General features: G+C 36.7%; 1 protein-coding gene and 1 long non-coding RNA gene across 5 annotated transcripts in view; one reads left to right on the top strand and one right to left on the bottom strand.

The window, feature by feature from the left end:
* The window catches only part of AdamTS-A (ADAM metallopeptidase with thrombospondin type 1 motif A), a 328,356-nt gene that overhangs the window by 110,950 nt on the left and 193,067 nt on the right, over positions 1 to 24,339 (top strand). The window lies entirely within an intron of this gene.
* LOC141390281 (uncharacterized) lies at positions 8,115 to 24,118 on the bottom strand. The gene is made up of 4 exons (XR_012409314.1): positions 20,106 to 24,118; positions 19,568 to 19,926; positions 12,007 to 14,317; positions 8,115 to 10,497 (listed from the first exon to the last, which is right to left on the bottom strand). It is a non-coding gene; the product is annotated as an uncharacterized lncRNA (long non-coding RNA).

Raw genomic sequence — 24,339 nt, 5'->3', positions numbered from 1 at the left:
TGAGAAGTCATCCTTATCTTCTATTAAAGACATTGTGGACCCTGTGACACAAAATGGAAGTTAAGATCTGGGGGAGAAAAAAACCTTTTGGGAAGCCCCAATTGAGAACCCCAAAGGATACCATTTCTGAGTTATAACATAATGATTTTTTTTTTTTTTTGGTTGACCCCCATCAATCATTGAGAAAATAGTTTTATATCTCTGTTTGGAGATATTGTTTCATCATTTTTAGATGATATGTTTTCAGTTAAATGGAGTGAGGAACATTCTATCAAATATCCTGTCCTTCTAGCTCAGTTCTTCCATGTCCTTTTTGTTCTTGAACTCAAAAAGTAAAACAAAATTAAATGTTTACCGAAAATAATATGTAGGTTTCCAATATCCAAGAAATCGACATTGTCACGTTTTCATTGTCCTTTATCAGTTTTACCAGCTACTTTCTCAAAAAAAAACCCGTATATTTATGTATTTCGGTAAATTCGGAGAAACAGTATTGATATGTTCGAATGTATTCAAACGAATGCCCTTTTTAAGGAATATGTTAGGAAATCTAACACATTATAGTATGTTTATATATAACCGGATTTAACAAACTTGTTATATTTAAAATAAATCCTCACAAAAGGTTAACCCTGGAAAAGGCTATAATATAAACATGGTCTTAGCCTATGTGGGCCAAAATATAGGAAAAAGTTAAAAATTTGTGCGCATATTATTCCTTGTTAGTGGTATAGGAATTCACTCTCGGCGTCGACCCGGAGTCGGAGTCGAGCCAAAAATACCTCCACTCCGAAACCCTGCTCAAAAACGATAAAACCTACGAAAGTATCGTAAAGGTCAACCTTGTGGAGAATTTTCACATCTACAACATTTTTTTAGGCCCATTTACACAGGACTTGCGGTTTCCAAGAATAATCGTGAAAACCTAAAGAACCCCTAAAAATGTAAACTTAAATCGCAATTTATTTGAAAATCCCTCCGGCGATTTTTTTATTTCTTGATATTTCTCATCTATGAGCATTGTAGTTTTAGGATCTGCAAAAACTTCCCAGGTGTAAGCACCTTCCATTTAAAATTAGTTAAGGCGCACCGTGTATACCGAAATCTGATCCCATTTTTACAATTTTTTGTAGGATTCTTGTTATAGCCACCATATTGAACTGATAAGAAAATTTCATCTATTGGATCATAAATGCGGATTTTAGAGAATTTTACTATGGAAACGCAGATCCCTTTTTAGTGCTATATCCAAATCTGCACCGATTTTTTTAAAATCGGTAAAGGTACTCAGGGTGCTAAGGAAATAACACATATTAAATTCGATCAAAATTGACCGAGTTATAGCAAAATCGGGGAAAGATATATGGGGGCTATATCCAAATCTGAACCGATATGGACTAAAGTTGAAATTTTTCATTCCTATGACATCATAAATACTTGTGCAAAAAATCATCAACCTAGGTCTATTTTGTCCACTTTTGTATGGAAGCGTCAACAACGAACATGTATGAAAATTTACAAAGGATGCACATAAACAAACATATTGAACTTTTTTGAGGGAGGTACCAAGGGATTGGACAGATATACGATCGAACTTAAACTAAGCTTGGACAAAATATTTCGAGATCCATAGTGCCGACCTAATCTCTAGCTCCGTTTAAGAAATATCGCACGTATCATTTAAACGAATATTTTCGGACTTTAGTGGGGAGGTCCGGGAAGCAGTGGACCGATAAGTACCATCTTCGAATTTTAGCAACTATCTGCAGAAATATTACGATATGTAAAGTTTGCAAAGTTGTCGTGCGCATAAGCCACTACATATGGTGGCCGTTTTTAAAGTGTTTGGGGCATTTTCTCAGGAAATATGGACTTACCCAATCGGTTACTCCCTTCGAGAGTTATCGTGCACACCATTTTAGCGAAAAATTTTGAACTTTTGTGCACGATAGGGCCCATCTTCAAACTTTGACTAATCGACTAAAAATTTTCTGAAACTGATTTCTTCCAAACAGACTTGTAGGCCCTTTAGATATGACATCATTAGCACATTAACAGGTTCTATTTGCTAAATCTGGTCAAACACTACCAGATTTCCCATACAAAAATAAATCCTCGTATTGAGTGTCTTTTTTTTAATCCGGCATAGATACTCGTATACAACTCTGTTTTTTTCAACATGTTGCTAGAAAATACAAAAAGTTGCAAGCTGACACAATAAACAAGGTTGATACATCGGTGAATTGCTACAACAAAAACCATTTAAAATGTCAACATTTGTAAACAAGGTGAACGAATTAAATTTGCTTTGATTTACAAAGTTGATTTTAATCAACCAAGACTAATATTTACGATGTCTAAACGATAAAATAATTCTTTATTTGCTCATTAGTTAGCATTAGTGGCATAATGTGCTAACATTTTCAATATTAAACAATAATCTTGTTTTGACGTTTCAAATTCGATCAGATGGGCTGTTGCATCTACCTTGGTAATGGTGCTATGAACAAAAATCAGCTGACTGTCATTTAAAACCTCCAAATGTATATCTAAATGCAATGAACTGGATTTATTAAATCCAGTCGAGGATTTATGGCTAGTCTAAATGAGATGTTGGGGTCTAAAACCATTATTTCGGCACATGTTTGTCATATCAAAGCCTTAGGGCTGAGGGTAAAATAAACAAAGATGAGAAGATAATAAGTGGTGGTGTTGGCGATATCACCCAAAAGCGGTACAAGAATTAATAAATCCTCGACTAATAATAAAGATTGGCCACTGGCGGCATCCTGTCCTTGGAACTGTGTTTTGACAATTTTGAATATTACGATTTCCAATGTTAAAACAAGAATGAGGAGCGGAAGAGTTCTCTAGATCCTCGCACGGCTTGCAATGGTTGAATATATTGAAGGCCTTTAACAGTTACTAGCGCTGCTCAATCGCACTGCATTTTCTAGTTTAGTACTCAAAGGATATACATGGACATGTCCTTGTAGTACTGTGAATTTTACGGAAGCATTGTTGGGGAACTTGCAAATTTCTTCTAATCAAAGGGAAGAGTAGAACTTTACGGGACTGCAAACTTTTGAATTTTGAATGACATTTTTTTTATAGAATTCATTTATTACAAATAAAATAGTTACAATTTAAATTCTTATGCCCAAGCGCCTCGTGGGCTTTTTTGGGGCTTTCTAAAGTTTTAAATCATAAATTTATTTCTAATACAATAAGAGTGATGTGAGTATGTTACTGAAAAAATAAAATTGTTCACAATAGAATCATATCGGTATTACTAGTTAAATATACTTTTAAATTAGATTTAAAAATAGAGATTCTTGTTATATTTTTAATATTTCCAACATTACAATTCTTTACCGCCTGTCGCTATCGGGTTTCTCTGTGAACTGAAAGTTTATTACTTCCAGGAAACGAACTGGAATTAACCTTGGGCAACAGTTAAGACTTGTTTTCCTTTAGTTGGTTCATCCACTTTTTACCTCTTGTGCTCGCCTATTTGACTTTTGACTTCAAGACGAGGTTCTATAACTATTAGGACGAAGCTCATAACGCCCGTTTACTAGTACCGTAACCATACTTAAAAATGGCAGGTATATAACTATCAGTTCTATCAGCTAACCAAGAATCTGAGAGACTGGGCAGCTACCTGAACGGTAAATTCCGTAGACCTATGCCAATTAGTTTTCCTATGGTTCAGAAAAGAGCGGCGGCTAGTTGTTGTGAAGTCCGACGATTTATGGACGCATGTAATTGTTGGAAGGTTCTCTCGGCAAAGGAAGAACTTTTCTCTCTCCACGCTCTCTCGGGAGTTACCGTTATATGGGGGCAATATGAAGGCGTGGACCTATACCGACAAATTTTTGGGAGAAAGTTTTATATCCCCAACGAAGACTACCAAATTTCAGCCATTTGGGTGTGATAATGAGGCTAAAACCTTCAAAATACCGAAAATCGGGTGGAACTGTTTTATGGGACCTCTATCAAAACGTGAACCGATATAGCTCATTTGCAATACCAAACATCTCTGAAGATTGAATCGAGATTGAACAATCCCTCTGTCTCCTCCTCAAAGTATTTGCTAGTAGGGAAGGTACTTTTTACTTTGGAAAAACCCTTCCTCCGATTTTTGTATAACGACAGGAACTGGGCCCTGCATCGTAAATTTTTTGATTTGATCAGAATTCTCTGTCTCAGGTTTTTATTTGTTTACCCACCAAGGAAGAATGTTTCCATACGATCGTTGGATAACGACAGTTTGAAAAACCCACCGATACTGGCCTCGTCATAACTGTTTTTCTCTATTCCAGAATTTTGTTATAGTCTAACTCTTCTGCAGACCGTAACACTATTTAGCTCTTATCGGGCTACAAAAGCGATATTCATAGATAAGAGTAAAATAGTATGAAAAACTGCATCCCCCAATCCTTCGTCTAGAGATGCCACCGGTACGAGTCTTGGACCACTGAGTGCAAAGTTAGCTTAAATTTTTCTTGAAATGTCGACTGACCGTTCGAGCTAAAAATATAAACGGGTTGTTCTACCGGAATGTTTTCGGAGAATATGACATAAACTAATTGAATCTTGCGGAGTCAGTTGCATGAGCATTGCTGGGATACACACATTTGACCCTATAGCGCTATCGAAAGCAGTGTCGTAATAGACAAGATAGGGTATTGAGTATTGATCCGCTTCTCTTGAGTCTGTTCAGAATTTGATGTCACTTTACATCAATTGTTAATGGTTAATTTTCCAAGTCTAAAATAATGTGAATGAGCCTACCCATCGTGTCGAAAAAAATGGTCTTCTAATGAATCATGAGGTGCATCAACTTTAGTTACAATTATCGCTGTATTACATTGGCTAGGTCATTTTATCAGCATGAATAATAATGCCTCCGCTAAAATGGCATATCAACACGGGCATTCATTCATACATATTTCCGTATACGTATTCTTATTTTCATTTGTCATTAAAAACTTAATCGTAATTTGAGTTTCTATTGTTTCGAAAGTTGAAACATCTAAAACTTTCATTTAGTTCCGCATAGTGTTCATTACAACATTTGTCTACTGATGTGTGTCATGCGGCTGGCCGGTGACCGGTGATCATCATTTGATAGCATGATGCGGTGACGCGTAGTTTTCGTACATAGTATTTGGCGTCAAAGATTCTCCACAACAAGGGATTTTCCTTTTATGAATTAAGACCTACGCCACTGTCTCTTTTAATACATTTTGAACAAAATCGAAATATTAATATTATAATTTCATAAGGAAACAAGCCGAATCTGCACTAATGTGTGTGGTGTTCCAACCTTGTAAGCTTCTTATTGAAAATTAAATCATTTTGGGAAAGATGTTGTGAACGGACCGAATGGATGTTGGTGATGGTGGAAGTTCGGCCGGGCCGAACTTGTTATACCCTCCATCACGAGTTGTATTGAAGTAAACTGAAGCACTTCGTTTCCTTTCGTTTATGAAGAAGACTAAATACGAAAATTTCAGTGATTTCGATAAAACAATATGGCTAAACTTCAAAATACCGAAATTCGGATGGTACTGTTCTATGGGGGCTATATAAAAACGTCGATCTATACCGACAAATTTCCGGCGGAAAGTTTTTAGTTTTAAAGCAGACTAAATACCGAATTTTCGATATTTCGGTAAGATAATGTGGCTAAACCTTCAAAATACCGAAAATCGGGAGGTACCGTTCTATGGGTGCTATATGAAGGCCTGAACCTATACCGACAAATTTCTGGGGGAAATTTGTATACCCTAACGAAGACTAAGTACCAAATTGCAAGCATTTCGGTATGATAATGAGGCTAAAACCTTCAAAATACCGAAACTGGGTGGTACCGTTCTATGGGGGCTATATCAAAACGTGGACCGATATAGGCCATTTGCAATACCAAACATCCTAGGAGTAATAGAAACATCTAAACAAAATTGCAAATTACTATCTTAAAAATTTCGGTGTGTTACAAACGGAATGACATATTTAATTATACCCCCATATTATGGTGGAGGGTATAAAAAGAACACACACTCACCCTGTGTCAGATGATGGGCTGCTAAGAATGCCTCCAAGACTGCTTATTGCAGTTGTTGTTGGCCTAAACATGTTGTATGATCAGACAATCTGCCTTTTGGCTGTGTAAATGCCGGAAATCTTCAGTAATTAATGTGTATGGATTTTCTATACATTCGAGATCAATTTTTTTGTTTTGGAAGAAAAACGATATGAATTTTTGTCAGAACATATTTTTGTTGTAATTTTACATTTTATGTTTTACTATTTATGTTTCCCCACAAGTCTGTGTAACTGGGTAAATGAAGGCTTTTTCGTTTTAATATTTCGATTATTTATGCTTCATTAAATAATATATATGAAAGTCCAAGAATTCAGTTCTCGCTCGATTTATTACATTTTAAATATATTTCAAAATTAGCCACGAAGTGTTTTTTATACCAAAATGTATTTTAAATATTCATTTCCAATGTTTATCCCCTTCATTTGTAAATACAAAAAAAAATGTTATTAATCCCCCATCCGAAACAGATGTCTACAGTGCCAGCCAATGTTTTTTTTTTTAATCCCTATGACATGAATGGAATATTTGGTGAAAAATATTCACACCAAGAAATATCACTTCCCTTTTTTGTTTGTTATATTTGTTTCTTAGCCCCAAACATTTATATGTTCTCTTAAATAAAGAAAAAAAAAACATGTTGATGAGACGGTGACGTTCCCCTTTTATTTATGTGTTTGTTGTGGTATGACTTCAGTTTGGTGTTCTTTTGGTTTTGGCTTCTGAAGGATTTATGATGGCGCCTCATAAAAGCTTTGATGTTCGTTTGTTTGTTTTTCTTTTACATCTAAAAACAAAACAATAAACGAAAAAAAAAACAAATTAATAAAATAACACTTCGAATTTATATAACGTTTACTATGTTCGCCACATTCCAGCCAAGAATTAAAAAAATATCATTTCCGTTACTTTATGAATTTAGGAAATATAAAATAATACAACAAAATCAGTTGATTTTATACACACATAAATATATTTAACATAGGTAACGTGCACATAGGCACATTGGACGGAAATCTACAAAATGTTGGCATGACATTTGTTTACCGACAATTTTATATGTTCTAATATTTTTAATATAATTCCCGTAAAGTTTTCAGATTCAGTAATGATTCCCTTACGAAGGTTGTTGGTATAAATAACTGTTTAGGTCGACTTCGTTTGTACTGCATCGAAAGTGACATCACCGTAGCCGTTAGTACTTACAAACAATGATAGGTCAGGGTGTAGGATGCGAAACTTTAGTTGTTATATCGGCAGAGGAGGTGCTCGGTCGTACTCAATACTCAATGTTGTTGACCTTGCGTTTGTTTGCCATAGATCTCATACGACAGTAATCAGTAATAACCCCTACAGCAATGCTGATATGTGGCTTGCTAAGTGAGAACTAGGTATGCAATTCTACGACCAAAGATTACCGACCGGATTGATTTCAATAACTTATATCTAGGTTCGACCTGCCAAATTCTTGTGGTTTTCTCAAAATATAACTTGTTGAAATTGAAAACAAATTTCACCTCAACTGTTCTAAAAATATATACAATTGTTCCATAAACATCCCGTAAGGGACAAGGTAGACTTCTCTCAGATCAATAAGTGCACTCCGATTCATATCAGCTCAATGATATGGGACCTACTGTTTATCGCCGAGTCCAAACGGCGTGTCCTAAAGACACCCAGTGATGTCGCCAACATCACTGAGGGGTATTTTACCAGCGTTAAAAATTGGATGTTGCTTGGCCGTGTACATCAGAGTTATGACTTTTTACAACCCCGTATCCCTGTATGATATTTTGATGAGTTTTCAGCTAAGATTGCATAAAATCTTAATTATAAAGTGATTCGATAAAAAGCTTTTAAAGTTTTTATTTCTCAGAACTTTTGACCATTTTTTTAAGTCACTGTAAGCAGATATTTAACTGAAACAAGGTATATGGGCACACGACATAACCAAAATGACATAATTGTTTGTTTCTAACTAATTTTATCATCGTAATATAACATATATATCATTTTATATTATATATAAATTTATTTCATATATCATAAAAATCAAAAGTGGCTTGTGCGGGACCTTTTTAAAATTTAAATGGAATAAAAGTTATTTTAGTCATTAATAGGCAAAATCGAATCGTGCAACAGGAAATAATTTTTTGAGAATTTTTTTTATTTCATAGAATTTAAAATAAAAATCAAAGTGGTTTGTGCAGAACATTTCGTGAAAAGGATAGACTATTTCGGATTGGAATTTAATCAATTTCCCCCACTGTCACTCAACCCAACCTGGCTGCCTATCCGTTGTAGAACATTTGCATGCCCAAGTCGTGAGCCACGCTACATTCATATTTTGCACTATGTACTGAATATACAGTACATCATTTGAGGCCGCCTGAGGAGTACTTTTTGATGATACAATAATGAGAATTGATGCAACCTGATGCGCAATAGTTGGCTTGAATAGGTTTGAATTATTATTTAGGGCATGCCACCAGACATCCATAGGTTAAGATGGGACATACCACTGTCATACACTCACTGTGTATTATATGTGGTCTTAGACGCCGCAGAAAGGCTTAGATGAACACTATCTAGTATAGGCCGTTAGCTTGTGCCAACTCTGTTTTGGCTGTATTCACATTTAAGCCGTTATAGCATGCCCAACGATTGAATTTTACTGAAGCATCTTGCGTTAGGTCAGACAACGTAGACGAAAATCTCCCGCTTATTAAAAGGACTACGTCATCTGAGTAGGAAACTATCCCAGTTCCTAGTTTGTTAAATCCCCTGAGTATCCCGTTTACCACTCTTGGTGAGAACTGCTTGGTTGCTATAAGGAAATGGTGGAATCGATTTCGCTCCTTGATTCTATTGAACGTCCAACATCCTGGATGAATGCCTTCAGTTTGTCACAATATTGATAAAGCGACAGGTAAAAGGTCGAGAATCTGGTTCGGGTAAAAATCTGGTTTAATTCACTAACAAACTTTTCCAACAATTTTTTTTTGTGGGGTGGATTGTTAGGTCAATACTTCTGACGATAATGGACCAAAAGCACCAAAAACACTGCTGGAACCAACTTAAATTATTGATGGGACAGATGTTTTGCATGGTGTCTTTAATCCTTGCCCTATAGGAATTATACGGCTGCACCATCCCGAGCGTAGTTGAGCCAAAACTACCCTGGTTTGTCATGGCAGTTATCGTTCTACAGCTGCGACAGATGGTAGATGTACTCGCACGACAGTTGTGTATGCATCTGCGATTGTATATACATATGTATGTGAATGTTATTCAAACCTGCAACCATATCAAGTTGCCGATCTCTCTTATAAAATTTATCATCTCTTTCTAGATAATGAAGAACTCTCCCGACATGCCTGAGAGATTTGAAAATTTTTTCATCGCGTTGCACTTATATTCGCGGACCACACTGGCGCCGCACACATTTTACCACAGACAGACCGATCATGCTATATGTGGTCAACAAGGTTTCTTTATCTGTACCCTAAGTGCTGCCGGATAGGGTCTTGAGGAACTCGTTGCTACATCTTAGCTTGGCGCAGATAGCTGTGGCATGCGGACGATATGAACATGCTGTCGAATGTGATCCCTAAAATCTAGGGGTAGTTAGTGGTCGGAATTCTGTGATGAACAAAGTGGCCGTAGATTTAATTGCGGATTTTGGATATTCCTCCCACTCCTCTCCTTTCTTCCTCCTTTTTCACCAGCCAACTTATTAATATGCAGTGTCATCTGGACCAAGCTCATCACATTAATTTCCTAATTTCGCAACCTCTGCTGGGAAATTTGATCTCACTTCAGGTATTTTGGTCTCGCTTCGGTATAGAGCAGGCTGCAGCAGTGATGATATGACGTGACGTAACGTATCGTGGTGATATCAGTCACGTCCTTTCTGCTACCCGAACATCAGAAGGGTTGAGCAGTTCTCTGAAGTGGTGGTTGGTGATCTCTTTGAAACTGAGCCAATTAGCGTTAGCATGATCAATGAAAGTGCAGCGTTCAGAGGTGATGAAATCGGGTGGTCTGCTGATGGAAACTATTATGGGGAGATTGTTTGACCCAAGAGAAGGGGCTTGTTGCCAGGCGACGTCATTTGTCAGACCAGGTGACATCATGGTTATATCTGACGTACTGTGACACTCTCCGCTAAATTTAGTAGAGGCGTCCTCATTAACCGTTCAAAACGTAGAGATATCAATCTGCTCACCCAACGCTAGTTTATTGCCATGTTCCGAATGTCAAAACTCATGATTGGCATTAAAGTCTAAAGATATATAAAAAATAGAAAAAAAATACGTCGATCCCTTCTTACCCGATTTTATACTTTACCCCTCTTTTAATTATGGCTTATAAAACTCTATCTTCTTCTTTATTTGCCTATTCGTTTTACGAATTTATGGTGATCAATGCAGTTACATAAAATGTATTACAGTATATTCGGTACATATATGTGTTTATAAGTTGTTGATTATTTCAGCAAAAGATTGTCGATTTCTGCACTCGCTGAGTAGAGTTGCAACATCATTTATACCGGTCCATTCCTGAATATTATTTATCCAAGATTTCTCTTTTCTTCCCCTGGACTGTCTTCCCTCTATTTTGCATCGGATAATGTTTTGGAGTAGTTTGTATTTTTTGTTTCGCATGATGTGTCCAAGATATGCAGTTTTTCGTTTCTTTATTGTACGTATAAGCTCTTTTTCTTGATGTATTCTTTGCAGCACTTCATTGTACGTTACAAACTTGGTCCATGGTATTTTTAGAATTCGTCTGTAGGTCCAAAACTCGAAAGCTTCAAGCTTCTTCATGTCGGCTGCCTTCAGGGTCCACATTTCGACTCCATATAGCAAAACTGACCATACATATGTTTTCAGATATCTTAATTTTGACTTTATATTGATATCATGACTCACAAAAATGTTCTTGTATTTTATGAAAGCTTCTCTCGCCATTTCAATTCTGCTTCTTATTTCGTTTGAAATGCTCCACTTGTCATTTATTGTGGCACCAAGGTATTTAAAACTATGTACTCTTTCCACGTCGATATTTTTTATTTTTAAAGGCGTTTGATTGCCCATACTCTCTTTGGAAATAACCATATACTTAGTCTTTCTAATGTTTATCTTTAAACCATAGCTTTCACTGTGTGCTGCCAGTCTATGTAGTAGGTATTGGAGTCCTGCAAAGCTATCAGCTAGTATGGTTGTGTCGTCTGCATATCTAATATTGTTGAGAAAAGTACAATTTATAAGAATTCCTTTTTTGATATCGTTGATTGATTCTTGGAATATTCTTTCGGAGTAGACATTGAACAATAGGGGGGATAATATGCATCCCTGTCTCACACCTTTAGATATTATTATGTCTTCTGTACATTCTCCATTTACATCCACATGTGCAGTCTGGTGCCAATACAAGCTTTTTATGCATCGAATTTCATTCTGTCCAATACCAATTGACGTTAGAACCTCTATCAATTTATCATGTTGTACTGTGTCAAAAGCCTTCTCGTAATCGATAAAGCATATGTATACATCTTTTTGAACAGTTTTGCATTTTTGGACTAGGATTTGTAGGGATGAAAGAGCTTCTCGTGTTCCCATGCCTTCTTTAAAACCAAATTGGGATACACCCATAACTTTCTCACACTTCTCATATATTCGCCCATTAATTATTTTTAGAAAAATCTTCAAAGCATGGCTCATTAAGCTGATAAGTCTATAGTCACTGCAGTGTTTCGGTTGGTTTTTCTTTGGGATCGTTATAAACGTTGATCTCAGGATATTAATGTTACCTCCCTCTATTAACTTTAGTATTTCCGATGGAATCTCGTCAGGACCACATGCTTTTTTAACTTTTAAGGATTTTATCACAAGTTGAAAATTAAAAAAACATCATCGTGCACACTGTAAAAATATCTGTATTAATTGTACCATTATTCTGTTCCGGCTTTTTAATTCTAATTATTATATATGCCGTTAAGTACAGACAACCCTCTAGTTTAATACTGTACTAATGTTTCATACTTTCTCCCAAGTTCATTTTTTGATTTTATGCACGCTAGATCGGTATTTTTTCCCACTGTGCGCCGCCGTGGAAACTTTGGCATCCTTATATTTCATCCTAAATTTTCTTACATAAATTTCTATGACGGTTAATATCTATCCATTTCTTCAGGCAGCTCAACAAATCTTGAATAAGTGCAGTTTATGGGCTGTTCTTTCGTAAATTTTTACCGAAGGTTTGTCTTTGTCTTGCTGATTTTTTACTTTGTTAAGTTCATGTGTCTTGGCATAATGATCTGAAAACTCTTAAAGCCTCGAAAAGAGTGACACCCCAACTTATATCGAAAATCAAGATGGAATATGTCGCTCCATTAGTTCAGGTTATTTCTTTACAAAAATTCAACACTTTTGCTCTTTAATTCAGTTTAATGCCAATTCTCGGATCGTGGTAAATTTGAATAGCTTACATTTCTTATGATCATATAATTTGTTCTCAGGGGGAAAATACTTACCGAGGTATGGATTCCAAAATATGTCAATATTTAGGCTACTCTTTCATGATCCTTCCGCACAAATGTGCAGAACGTTCAGGGATTTACAGCAGATGGTCTTGTGGTCTCTTACTTACTTATTTGGCCCATTACAGGACATTTGTTTCATAAGCCAAACTAAGAAATGATCTCCAACTCTCTCTGTTTACTGCTTCCTTTTCATCTCTTCATCCACTTTGTTGCTCCATCTAAGCTTAGGCCTGCTTATTCTGCGTGCAGCGCCGTGTGGCACGTATTTATACGCCTTTTTAGCGGGTTCATCATCGCTCATTCTTATGATATGGCCTAGGAAACGCATTCGTTGCATCTCGATACGTTTATCTATACTGATGTTGTTGTATAGCAGATACAGCTCGTGGTTCATACGACGTCGATATTCACCGTCAACGTAGATTGATCCATAGATCTTTCGAAGAATTTTTCTCTCAAACACACCAAGCACTGCATTGTCTGCTCGCGCAAGTACCCAGGCTTCGGAACCATACATAAGCACGGGTAGTATCAGTGTTTTGTAAAGCGTTGTTTTTGTCCCGAAGTAGCATATGTTGGCCAACACTATGCTTCTTCGTATTTCACAACTGATGTTGTTGGTTGTGTTTACGGCGGTGCCGAGGTAGACGAAGTCCTTTACTACCTCAAAATTATAGTAACGTCAACAGTTGGGCCGATCTCTATGGACGTATTGCGCGACGACACCATCAGCTTGGTTTTCTCGCCGTTTGCTGCCAGACCGACTTTAGCAGATTCCCTTTCGACTTTTGCAAAGGTGTCAGTTACTTCCTTCACCGGTCCACCCATGATGTCAATGTCGTCGGCATAAGCAAGTGTATATTGTTCCACTTCTTTTGACCTTCGCGTCTCGTATGACCTTTTCCAGCAGGATGTTGAAGAGATCACACGACAGACCATCTCCTTGTCTGAAACCTCTTTTGGTAATAAATTCTTCGGAGGGAGGTTCCTTCCTATTTTAACTGAGGACCGCGTATCAGTTAGTGTCATTCTACAAAGCCGAATGAGCTTTGCAACAATACCTAAATCAGACATGGCTTGGAACACCTTTGAACGTATAGGACTGTCGAAGGCTGCTTTATAATTGATGAAAAGATGGAAGGTTTTGATCTGCACTTCTTGGGTCTTTTCCAGGATTTGTCTCAAGGTAAATATCTGGTCAATGGTGGATTTGCCAATAATTTCTTTGACCATAGGCTTTAGTCTCTCACACAATATGCCAGATACTATCTTATATGCAATAGGGAGCAGACTTATGCCCCTGTAATTGGAGCACACAGTCTTATTTCCCTTCTTGTGGACGGAGCACAGGATACTCCGGTTCCAATCGTCGAATACTCGTTCTTCATGCTAGATGATGCTAACTAGCTGATGCATACACCTTATGAGCGTGTCGCCTCCGGTTCTGAACAGCTTGGTTCCTGCTGCCTTATTACTCGTCAGCCGATTTATTAATGTCTTTACCTCATCTTGGCCGGGCGGTATACATTCAATACCATCTTCTGGGATTGGATCTGTGGTATCTTCGCCGTCTTCGCTGCTATCGGATACCAACAGTTTGGAAAATGTTCTTTCCATATCCTCAGCGCACTATCTGCATCAGTTACCAAATTACCTTGCTGGTATCTACAGGAGGATGTGCCCTGTAAGAAAGCCATCAGTTTGGCTCGTGTACATCTCGATTTTTTCACACTCCCGTCTTTAGATTTCTCTCTTTTTCCTGCGGAATTCAGTTTAATGCCAATTCTCGGATACTGTAGCGTTCCTGGAGTAGGAACGCTACAGTAGTTTTTTAAGTTTTTATTATTTTTTAGTATTTACACAACATTTCCCTGAGGATGAAATTCACAGAATTTCGAAATATTGGAAATTAAATAAATACAACAACAAAGGCCTCAAGCTCGAAAACACACTTCTTTTATTAACAATAAAAAGGTCGAATAAACTAAAACACCCATTGAATAGATTATATTTTTTATGATCATGCCTACAAAAGTACAATTTGTTCTCAGGGGGAAAATACTTACCGAGGTATGGATTCCAAAATATGTCAATATTTAGGCTACTCTTTCATGATCCTTCCGCACAAATGTGCAGAACGTTCAGGGATTTACAGCAGATGGTCTTGTGGTCTATTACTTACTTAGTTGACCCATTACAGAACATTTGTTTCACAAGCCAAACTAAGAAATGATCTCCAACTCTCTCTGTTTACTGCTTCCTTTTCATCTCTTCATCCACTTGTTTGCTCCATCTAAGCGTAGGCCTGCTTATTCTGCGTGCACCGTGGCACGTATTTATACGCCTTTTTAGCGGGTTCATCATCGCTCATTCTTATGATATGACCTAGGCAACGCATTCGTTGCATCTTGATACGTTTATCTATACTGATGTTGTTGTATAGCAGATACAGCTAGTGGTTCATACGACGTCGATATTCACCGTCAACGCAGATCGGTCCATAGATCTTTCGAAGAATTTTTCTCTCAAACACACCAAGCACTGCCTTGTCTGCTTACGCAAGTACCCAAGCTTCGGAACCATACATCAGCACGGGTAGTATCAGTGTTTTGTAAAGCGTTGTTTTTGTCCCGAAGTAGCACTTGTTGGCCAACACTATTCTTCTTCGTATTTCACAATTGATGTTGTTGGTTGTGCTTACGGCGTTGCCGAGGTAGACGAAGTCATTTACTACCTCAAAATTATAGGAACCAATCAACAATTGGCCCAATCTCTATGGACGCTTTGCGCGACGACACATCAACTTGGTTTTCTCGCCGTTTACTGCCAGACCCACTTTAGCAGATCCCCTTTCGACTTTTGCAAAGGTGTCAGTTACTTGCTTTACCGATCGACCCATGATGTCAATGTCGTCGGTATAAGCAAGTAACATATGGCTGTTCGTGTATATTGTTCCACTTCTTTTGACCTTCGCGTCTCGTATGACCTTTTCCAGTAGGATGTTGAAGAGATGACACGACAGGCCGTCTCCTTGTCTGAAACGTCTTTTGGTAATAAATTCTTCGCATAGGTTCTTTCCTATTTTAACTGAGGGCCGAGTATCAGTTAATGTCATTCTACAAATTAAATGAGCTTTGCAGGAATACCAAAATCAGACATGGCTTCGAACACTTTTGAACGTATAGGGCTGTCGAAGGCTGCTTTATAATCGACGAAAAAATGGAAGGGGTCGATCTGCATTTCTTGGGTCTTTTCCAGGATTTGTCTCAAGGTAAATATCTGGTCAATGGTGGATTTGCCAGGTCTAAAGCCGCACTGATAGGGTCCAATAATTTCATTGACCATAGGCTTTAGTCTCTCACACAATATGCCAGATACTATCTTATATGCAATAGGGAGCAGACTTATGCCCCTGTAATTGGAGCACACAGTCTTATCTCCCTTCTTATGGACGGGGCACAGGATACTCAGGTTCCAATCGTCGAATACACGTTCTTCCTGCAAGATGATGCTAACTAGCTGATACATACACCTTATGAGCGTGTCGCCTCCGGTTTTGAACAGCTCGGTTCCTGGTGCCTTATTACTAGACAGCGGAATTTTATGCAACCCCTATTTTTTCCGATTGATGTCAAATTTTGAGACTGGGCATATTTTTGGCTTCTGATTACATTGCAATCGAAAAAAGCCACCCTGACAATTTTGATTAAAAGCTTTATCACCATATTTTTGTCGAATGGCGATAAAATATTACGAATATATAGGGAAAATGTTTATCAAACATGAAAATTTTACTAGAAAGCGATCAATAAACGATTTCAAACAAATAATTTATTGAAATTTGTTTTAATAAATTAATAAATTTCTGTAGTTAAAATGGTTTTCAACGTTTGTCGCATGTTCTCGCTCTCAAGAGCGAGAGAAACAACAATATTAGGACATAAAGAGAGTGCTACAATAATGTGCTGTGTTTTTTTTTCTTGAGATGTGAGTATCGTTGCTATGTATATTTTAAAGCATGGTCATGGAATTTTTGCGGCATGAAGGGATGGAGGGTTTGTGTGGCATTTGGCTTGTTTATTTATTTGTGTTCGGGTGAAGGCTTGTATGTAAGTTTGTTACTGTTTTTTGTTGCTGATTTTTATGAACCTAAAAAACGAAGAGGGAAAGAAAAAAAAACGGTACGAGTTCTCATGTTTTGTTCTGTTTGTGGTTAAGGAAGGCAGATCTGTGTGGATCGGTAGTGCAGAAATAATCAATGTTTGTGTGTTTTCTTAAAGTAAAGGTGCCTTTCAAGTAAATTAAATGCCCAATACATTTTATAATTGAATTCACGAATATGAAAAAGTATAATAAGAATATTTGGAACAAGTTGAGTTTAGGGCCCGGTCCCGGATCTTGATGATATATATACCACACATAGCCCTTGGATTCCTGAATCTAACGATATAAATATTGTCTTGCACAAGTCCATACTTCCAGAGTTATGGGCCTTCAAAGTTCCACAATCACCAAAGACATTTCTCATACCCATGTAAAGCCCCACGGTCCCGATTTTTTTTTTTTTAATTGTATGGTTTTTTCTAATTGGCCTTCGGCCGGCGATTTAAGACTTTCTCCTATGGACAGGAGCCAATCTAGGGCACGGGAACAACATTTTTTTTAATTTAAATTTTTTTCTTACTTTAACAAGGGAATTTTCAGAATTTCAGAGGCTCATATCTCGGGAAGTATGGAATTCTGCAAGACAAAATTTATATCGTTATATTCAGGAACCCAAGGGCTATCTGTGGTATATATATCATCAAGATCCGAGACCGGGCCCTAAACTCAACTTATGCCGAATATTTTATTGGACAAAGAAGCAACCGCATGTGATATTGGTAATAACATCAAAACATTTTATATATTTGAAATATATATGGATGTACTATTTCTCACATTACAGATACCCATTTTCCGCTGATGATTTTCAATGTGGCAGAAGAATGTGTTTTATTTCACAACGTTCAATGATGTTCCCTGTATTTTATATTTAAAAGTGATTTATTTGTTTTCTTATATTAAAATTAATGTGTGGCACTAAATAATTATGTACTTCTGTTATTAATTATTCCATTCCGTTGTTCTTTCTTTCATCTGTTATTTTTTATGTACCTATGCGTCTGGTGTTGCTTTTGTACTTGGCATTTCAATTAAATAAATAACCACGACCATTTATAAATGTGTGTATGTATCTTTTTTTGTGGCTTTTGGTTTTGTATTTAACAAAAAAACAACAAAATAATTGTAAATATGAATATTTTTTTATTGGAATGCATTCAACAATTTTTTTAATCAAGAAAATATTTTGTTTTTATCAATCAAAATGTGGAATATTTTGATAAATATTATTGTCATGTGAAATGTTTTATCAGTTCAAAATAAAAAAATCGATAAATATTTTAATCAATATTACAATTTTATTTTATCAAAATGTATTTTTGCTTTGTGATCAAAAAATTTTATCGAATTTTGTCAATATGACAATTTTTTTTTATTGCCGGAAAATCGATAAATTTTTGGTTGAATCTTTGAATTTCTTTATCAAATGGCTACAGTTTTTTTCTGTGTATGACATATGCAAAATTATGCAACAAATATTTCAATAATAGGTACAAAAATGTTTGTGTGTACAATTTTTCTGTTTAAAATTCTCTTCAGACAAGTCAATAAAATAGAGAAATGCATAACCACAGCCACAACCTTCAAAATACCGAAAATCGGGGGGTATCGCTCTATGGGGGCTATGTGAAGGCCTGAACCTAAACCGACAAATTTTAGGTGGAAAGTTTTTTACCCCCAAGGAAGACTTAATACCAAATTTCAGCCATTTCGGAGGGATATTGAGGCCACAACCTTCAAAATACCAAAAATCCGGAGGTACCGTTATATGGGGGGCTATATGAAGACGTGGACCTATACCGACAAATTTCAGGTGGAAAGTTTTACCCCCAGAGCGAAGACAAAATGCCAAATTTCAGTCATTTCGGTGGGATATTGAGGCCATAACCTTCAAAATACCGAAAATAGGGAGGTACCATTCTATGGGGGCTATATGAAAACGTGGACCAATATCGAGAAATTTCAGGTGGAAAGTTTTATACCCCCAAGGAAAACTAAATACCAAATTTCAGTCATTTCGGTGGGATATTGAGGCCACAACCTTCAAAATACCGAATATCGGAAGGTCCCATTCTATGGGGGCTATATAAAGACGTGGACCAATATCGAGAAATTTCAGGTGGAGTGTTTTATACCCCCAACGAAGACTAGATACCAATTTTCAGTCATTTCGGTGGGATATTGAGGCTACAACTTTCAAAATAAAGAATATCGGTAGATACCGGTCTATGGGGGCTATACGAAGACATGGACCTATGCGGACAGATTTCAGTTGTAAAGTTGCATACTCCTAACGAAGACTTAATACCAAATTTCAGCCATTTCGGTGGGATATTTAGATCACAAATCCTTGAATATATTTTTGCATATGGTTTTGCATATGCTCATTTTATGCAGATATGTACAAGTATGTCAAAATATGCACGATATGCAAAATATGCAAAAATTTCTAGGTCTAATTCGTTTTATTTTGTAATAAAACGAGTTTCTATCTAATCAGATTTTCTCTACGACCATCCTAACCATATATGCATTTGCATAGGATTCCGCAGTCTACTTATTACTCTTCAACCGATTTATTGCTGTCTTTACCTCATCTTGGCCGGGCGGTATACATACAATACCATCCTCTGGGATTGGATCTGTGGTATCTTCGCCGTCTTCGCTGCTATCGGATACCAACAGTTTGGAAAAATGTTCTTTCCATATCCTCAGCACACTATCTGCATCAGTTACCAAATTACCTTGCGGGTCTCTACAGGAGGATGTGCCCTGTACGAAAGCCATCAGTTTGATGTTTTACTCTTTGGTAGAGCTTTCGGTCTTCATTCTGGCTCGTGTACATCTCGATTTTTTCACACTCCCGTCTTTAGATTTCTCTCTTTTTCCTGCGGAAAAGACGTTTCCCTCTCTCCTTTTCTCCCGATACCTCTTGCGTGCGTTACGCGTTGTTACTGATTGTAGAGTAGCACTATATGCCGCATTTTTCTCTTCGGTAGCCGTATCCAAGTATGGATTTTGCGGCTGCTTGCATGGAGTGGGCAATATTTTGCCATTGTGCTGATATGTTATCGGGACGAACTGCTTTCATTAAGCAATTGGGCTAGTTGAGTGGAATATGCTGTGGCTATCTGTTGTGATTGCAGCTTACCGATGTCCAACTTCCGCGTTGTATCTGTTCGTGCTTTATTTGCAACGTTTAGACGGGTACGAATCTATGTTTGCTCCTCGGAACGATCGTACATCCAACACGCTCAATGAATGTCTTCCATCTATCACAACATGATCAATTTGATCTAAAGACAGCCAGGTGCCCTTATGAATATCGAAATGCTTAAATCTGGTACTGCTAACTATCATGTTTTTTGCAGCTGCAAAGTCTATCAGCCTCATACCATTGTCAGATGTTTCACTGTGGAGACTGAAGTTCCCGACTGTTGGGTCAAAGATATTCTCCTCTCCAATTTTGGCTATAAAATCTCCTAGAATAATTTTAATGTTATGGGCAGGGAAACGTCCCTAAGTTTCTTCTAAGTGCTCGTAAAATATATCTTTGGTCTGTTCGTCCTTGTCTTCAGTGGGAGCATGAGCGCAAATAAAGCTAATGTTGAAGAATGTTGCTTTTAATCGAATTACAGCGAGTCTTTCATTCACTGGGGTGAAGCTTGAGACCAGATGTGTTAACCTCCGACCAAACACAAATCCGCAACCATGGCAGCTATAATACAATGCGTCTCCTTTAGATGTTGTTGTGACGACTTTCCCAATCCATCGTATTTCCTGTATGGCAGTAATGTCGGCCGTGTACTTTTCAAGTACATCTGCCAATGCGTAAAATGCACCTGCGGGGATCGTCAACTTTAGAGGGGTTTGTTTTTCTTTTCTTTCGTTTTTTCATAGTAGGCTGTTTTTCTAGGGGAGAGTTACTAACCCGACTCCCAAACCCAAGTTTTTAACGTTCTTATGGGTGAACGCGCGGCACATTTTAGTTCACTCTTGTGGTCTCTATTACAGCGATATAGTTTTATTCACCATGCTTCTACCAATAATAGCCCAAAGGTTTCAACAACTCCGCTCATATTGTGTTCGTTAGTGGAATAATTATGCCCAATGTTTGTGATATTTACCCTACTGACAACTACAAATTTATTTAAAATTACAATTAGTGATCTGTAGGTCCACCAATTCTGCTTTTCTCAGACTGACGGACATGGATCTAGGGCAATTATTACGATGTATTACACACTTTTAAACCAAAACTTACTTATAGACCAAGTTTTTTAAATCGTTCTTATGAAAGAGATCGTGTTCTATGATGACATTTGTGGCCACGATGTTTTATAGGACTATAATGTACCATGGACTATGGACTAGGACTATAATATGTAGCCTGGGCTATTAACTAACAGTAGTGTATACTACGCGAAGGTGAAATTTGAGTTGTGTAGTGTGGGCTATGCATTCGTGTCCTTAACTTATGGCAATTTATATTTCCATTTCGTATGGAAATTTTGATAAATGCTTTTATTTCTTTTGTTATTCATTATATTTGGACGTTCGTCCCAACTATAACTTCTGAAGAACCATGCTCAGATGTGCTACATTTTAGTATGCCATGTTATTAATTGGCCATAAAAAAAGTAAAGGTCATTTTGGTACTTAAAAAATCTTATTGGGAAATAAATTTTTATTGCAATATTTTGAAGCATAAAAAATGACACAAAAATTTTTATGGTCAAAGTTTAAATCAGTGCTAAGTGATTTTTACCCACTTACATTGATGGCTAGCCAAATGGTTGATATCATCGTCGGCATAAGCATCATCCGGTTCGCATTCATATACGCCAGCAAAACAAATGAACTGAAAATGGGGCAGAATTATTTGCTTTAAGCATTGTCCGTATAATAGGGGCCGTTCGTTTAAAATAAGCAAAAAATAGAAAAAAATATTTTCAAAATGCCAAAAATTTATTTCAAAATTAGGTCATTTTAAAAATAGTACAACTTTTACCAAAACAAACAAAAAATAAACATAAGCCAATGAAAATAAAATATATGCCCATCATGGCATGGAAGTGCATGTATGTATGTATATAACACCAAATGAAAACATTCTTACAAAATAAGCCCTCGGTCATTCATTCAGTAACTTGCTTTTACTAGAAGTTTGATGATCAACATGGTCATTATCCTCTACTTCTTCCTTTCGCTTACAAACAATTTTTTTGTGAGTGACAATTTCCGCGAATTGCAAGGCTCAGCTTCATGGTGGCCGCAGAGTGATGACTCTACGTCTCCGTGCCACTTTTATTCGGGTGTGTATTTCGGTGCGGTACTGAATTTGTGGCATTGAAATATTTTAAATGGATTAGACCGCATCGAAATCAAAATCAATTAACGAAATTCGATTTGTTTAATGGCGCAATAAAAGGTGCAGTATCATTATGCAATAGAGCAGAAATTCAGCACAATCTTGCTTTTGTTTTTTTTTTAATGGCCTCCTACACCTTTAAACCCCAAAAACAACAGTTGCGCCTGCCAAATTCAATCTTGACTTTGGCTTTGTCGCGTCTTGTCGTCTTGCTCAATTAACCGAAATAATGCAAATTTATTTCTTGTCAACATCTAACATTGCCTTTAGTAGAATCAAAACCACTACCACAACCACCAACAACAACAATACCCATGTCATAAATGTGGAACCCTAAAAAAATAACCGAACAATATTGAAAAATCTAATAAGTCATGTGTCAGTTTCGAGGGTATTGAATTGTGAAATTGTCATTTTATTGCAATTAGCAATTAATTTCATACAAATTAAGCAATTCCAAGAATGGTGAAAAAAATTTGATATGGAAATTGGGTGGATAGAATATTTTGTGTTAATTGATATACATATGTATATACATACATATGTACATATATTACGAAATGTGATTTAGAAGAGCTTAAGAAACTCGAAATTAATTTCATAGGGTCTGTTCGTAGATTCTATAAATCTTCCATGATATTTATTTTCTTCGTATTTTAAATTATTTTCTTTGTATTTTATTTTCTTTATCATGCAACCTGAGCGACTCAATGGAATTTACTGCTTGCCCCAAACCGTTCCATTAATTTCCCATTTGTTTTATCATTTGCCCGGTAGTTGTAAAATTATGCCTTTTCAATGTTTGAAAAACCGTTGCTGAAGCAGTAGTTGAAAAACAAGTATCAGTCGTTTTTTTCGACAGAGATATACCCTTAGCCTGCGTGAATTGAAAATTGTATCTGAGCACGGATTTAATATCGGCTACACAACACCCTTTCCCAAAAATTATGTATTTGGCGGGTTTTCAGAATTTTTGGGCCTTTTTGGAAGTATGAACTTCCGACAAAAAGACGGATTTTGATTAAAACTTAAAAGCGTTGCGAAGCATGTACCTCAAGGAATGGACCGACATACTCCATTTTGAATTCGAATCTTATTTTGGGAGACATTTCTCTCGGTTTGTAACCGTATAAGTTACAGCTTTTGGACCATTATGTTATTATGTTATAAATTTGGACCAAATGGTATGAGATCCATTTAGAACTTTTTGTGGGAGGTACCGGGAGGAGTGGAACGATAAGCACCATTTTCGAACTTTATCTAAGATTCGCAGAAATAAAACGATATGCAAAGTTTGGAAAAAGCGCAATATCTGGTACGAAGAAGTACGACTTGCCCCTGAAAAAACTTGTATCGTAGTATTAGTGGCCCCGAGAACAATCTGTTACACGTCGTTAGCACAACGTTTTGCGGAGGCCTTAAACTGCTCTTTTCCGAAATTTTTTAAAAAAAGTGGCCTCTCTAACGTATGTCCCAAAAATATTTTGCAGTAAACATATATAAGTTTGCAACAGTCTCAAACATAACATATGTTTGGGTCCTGCAAACAAATATTTGTTTGGATGAAATATAAATACAAACCCGAAAGCCACAAAAAACACACACATACACATATTTATGAATGGTGGTTGCTTTTCTTTTATTAGAAATGCTAAAAACAAAAACAGACGCATGGGTACATAAAAAATTCCAAATACAAGAAAAAGTGTTACACTTGTGAAATAAAACGCATTCTCCTCAAATCATCAACGGGAAATCGGCATCTGGAATAAAAGTATTACATAATGTAATAAATAGGTACATCCATATCAAATTGTGTTAATGTTACTACCAATATTAAATGCGGTTTCTTTTTAGTCCAATAAAATATTTCCATTCACATTTTTGATTCAATTACGAGTATATAACTTCCAAAATTAAAAAACACAATTTCTTTAAGAAAACACAAAACACTGATTTATTCACACACTTTACCGTCTTTACTCAACGATTGTATTTAGAAAACTGAAGATTGTAATAAGGATACAAACAGACAATGTTGCCGACGTCATAGCGTTCTAAGCCACATCCGAAACTTCAAACTTCCGAACTGGATGGCATTACAATTCATGAAGGAAAAACACCTTCGATTATATATGTGTGTGT

This window comes from Musca autumnalis, unplaced genomic scaffold, assembly GCF_047663935.1.
Source record: "Musca autumnalis isolate F117 unplaced genomic scaffold, ASM4766393v1 scaffold_1, whole genome shotgun sequence".
NCBI classification, from domain to species: Eukaryota; Metazoa; Arthropoda; class Insecta; order Diptera; family Muscidae; genus Musca; species Musca autumnalis.
The sequence above is the reverse complement of the archived record's forward strand: the minus strand, read 5'-3'. Positions and strand labels throughout refer to the sequence as shown.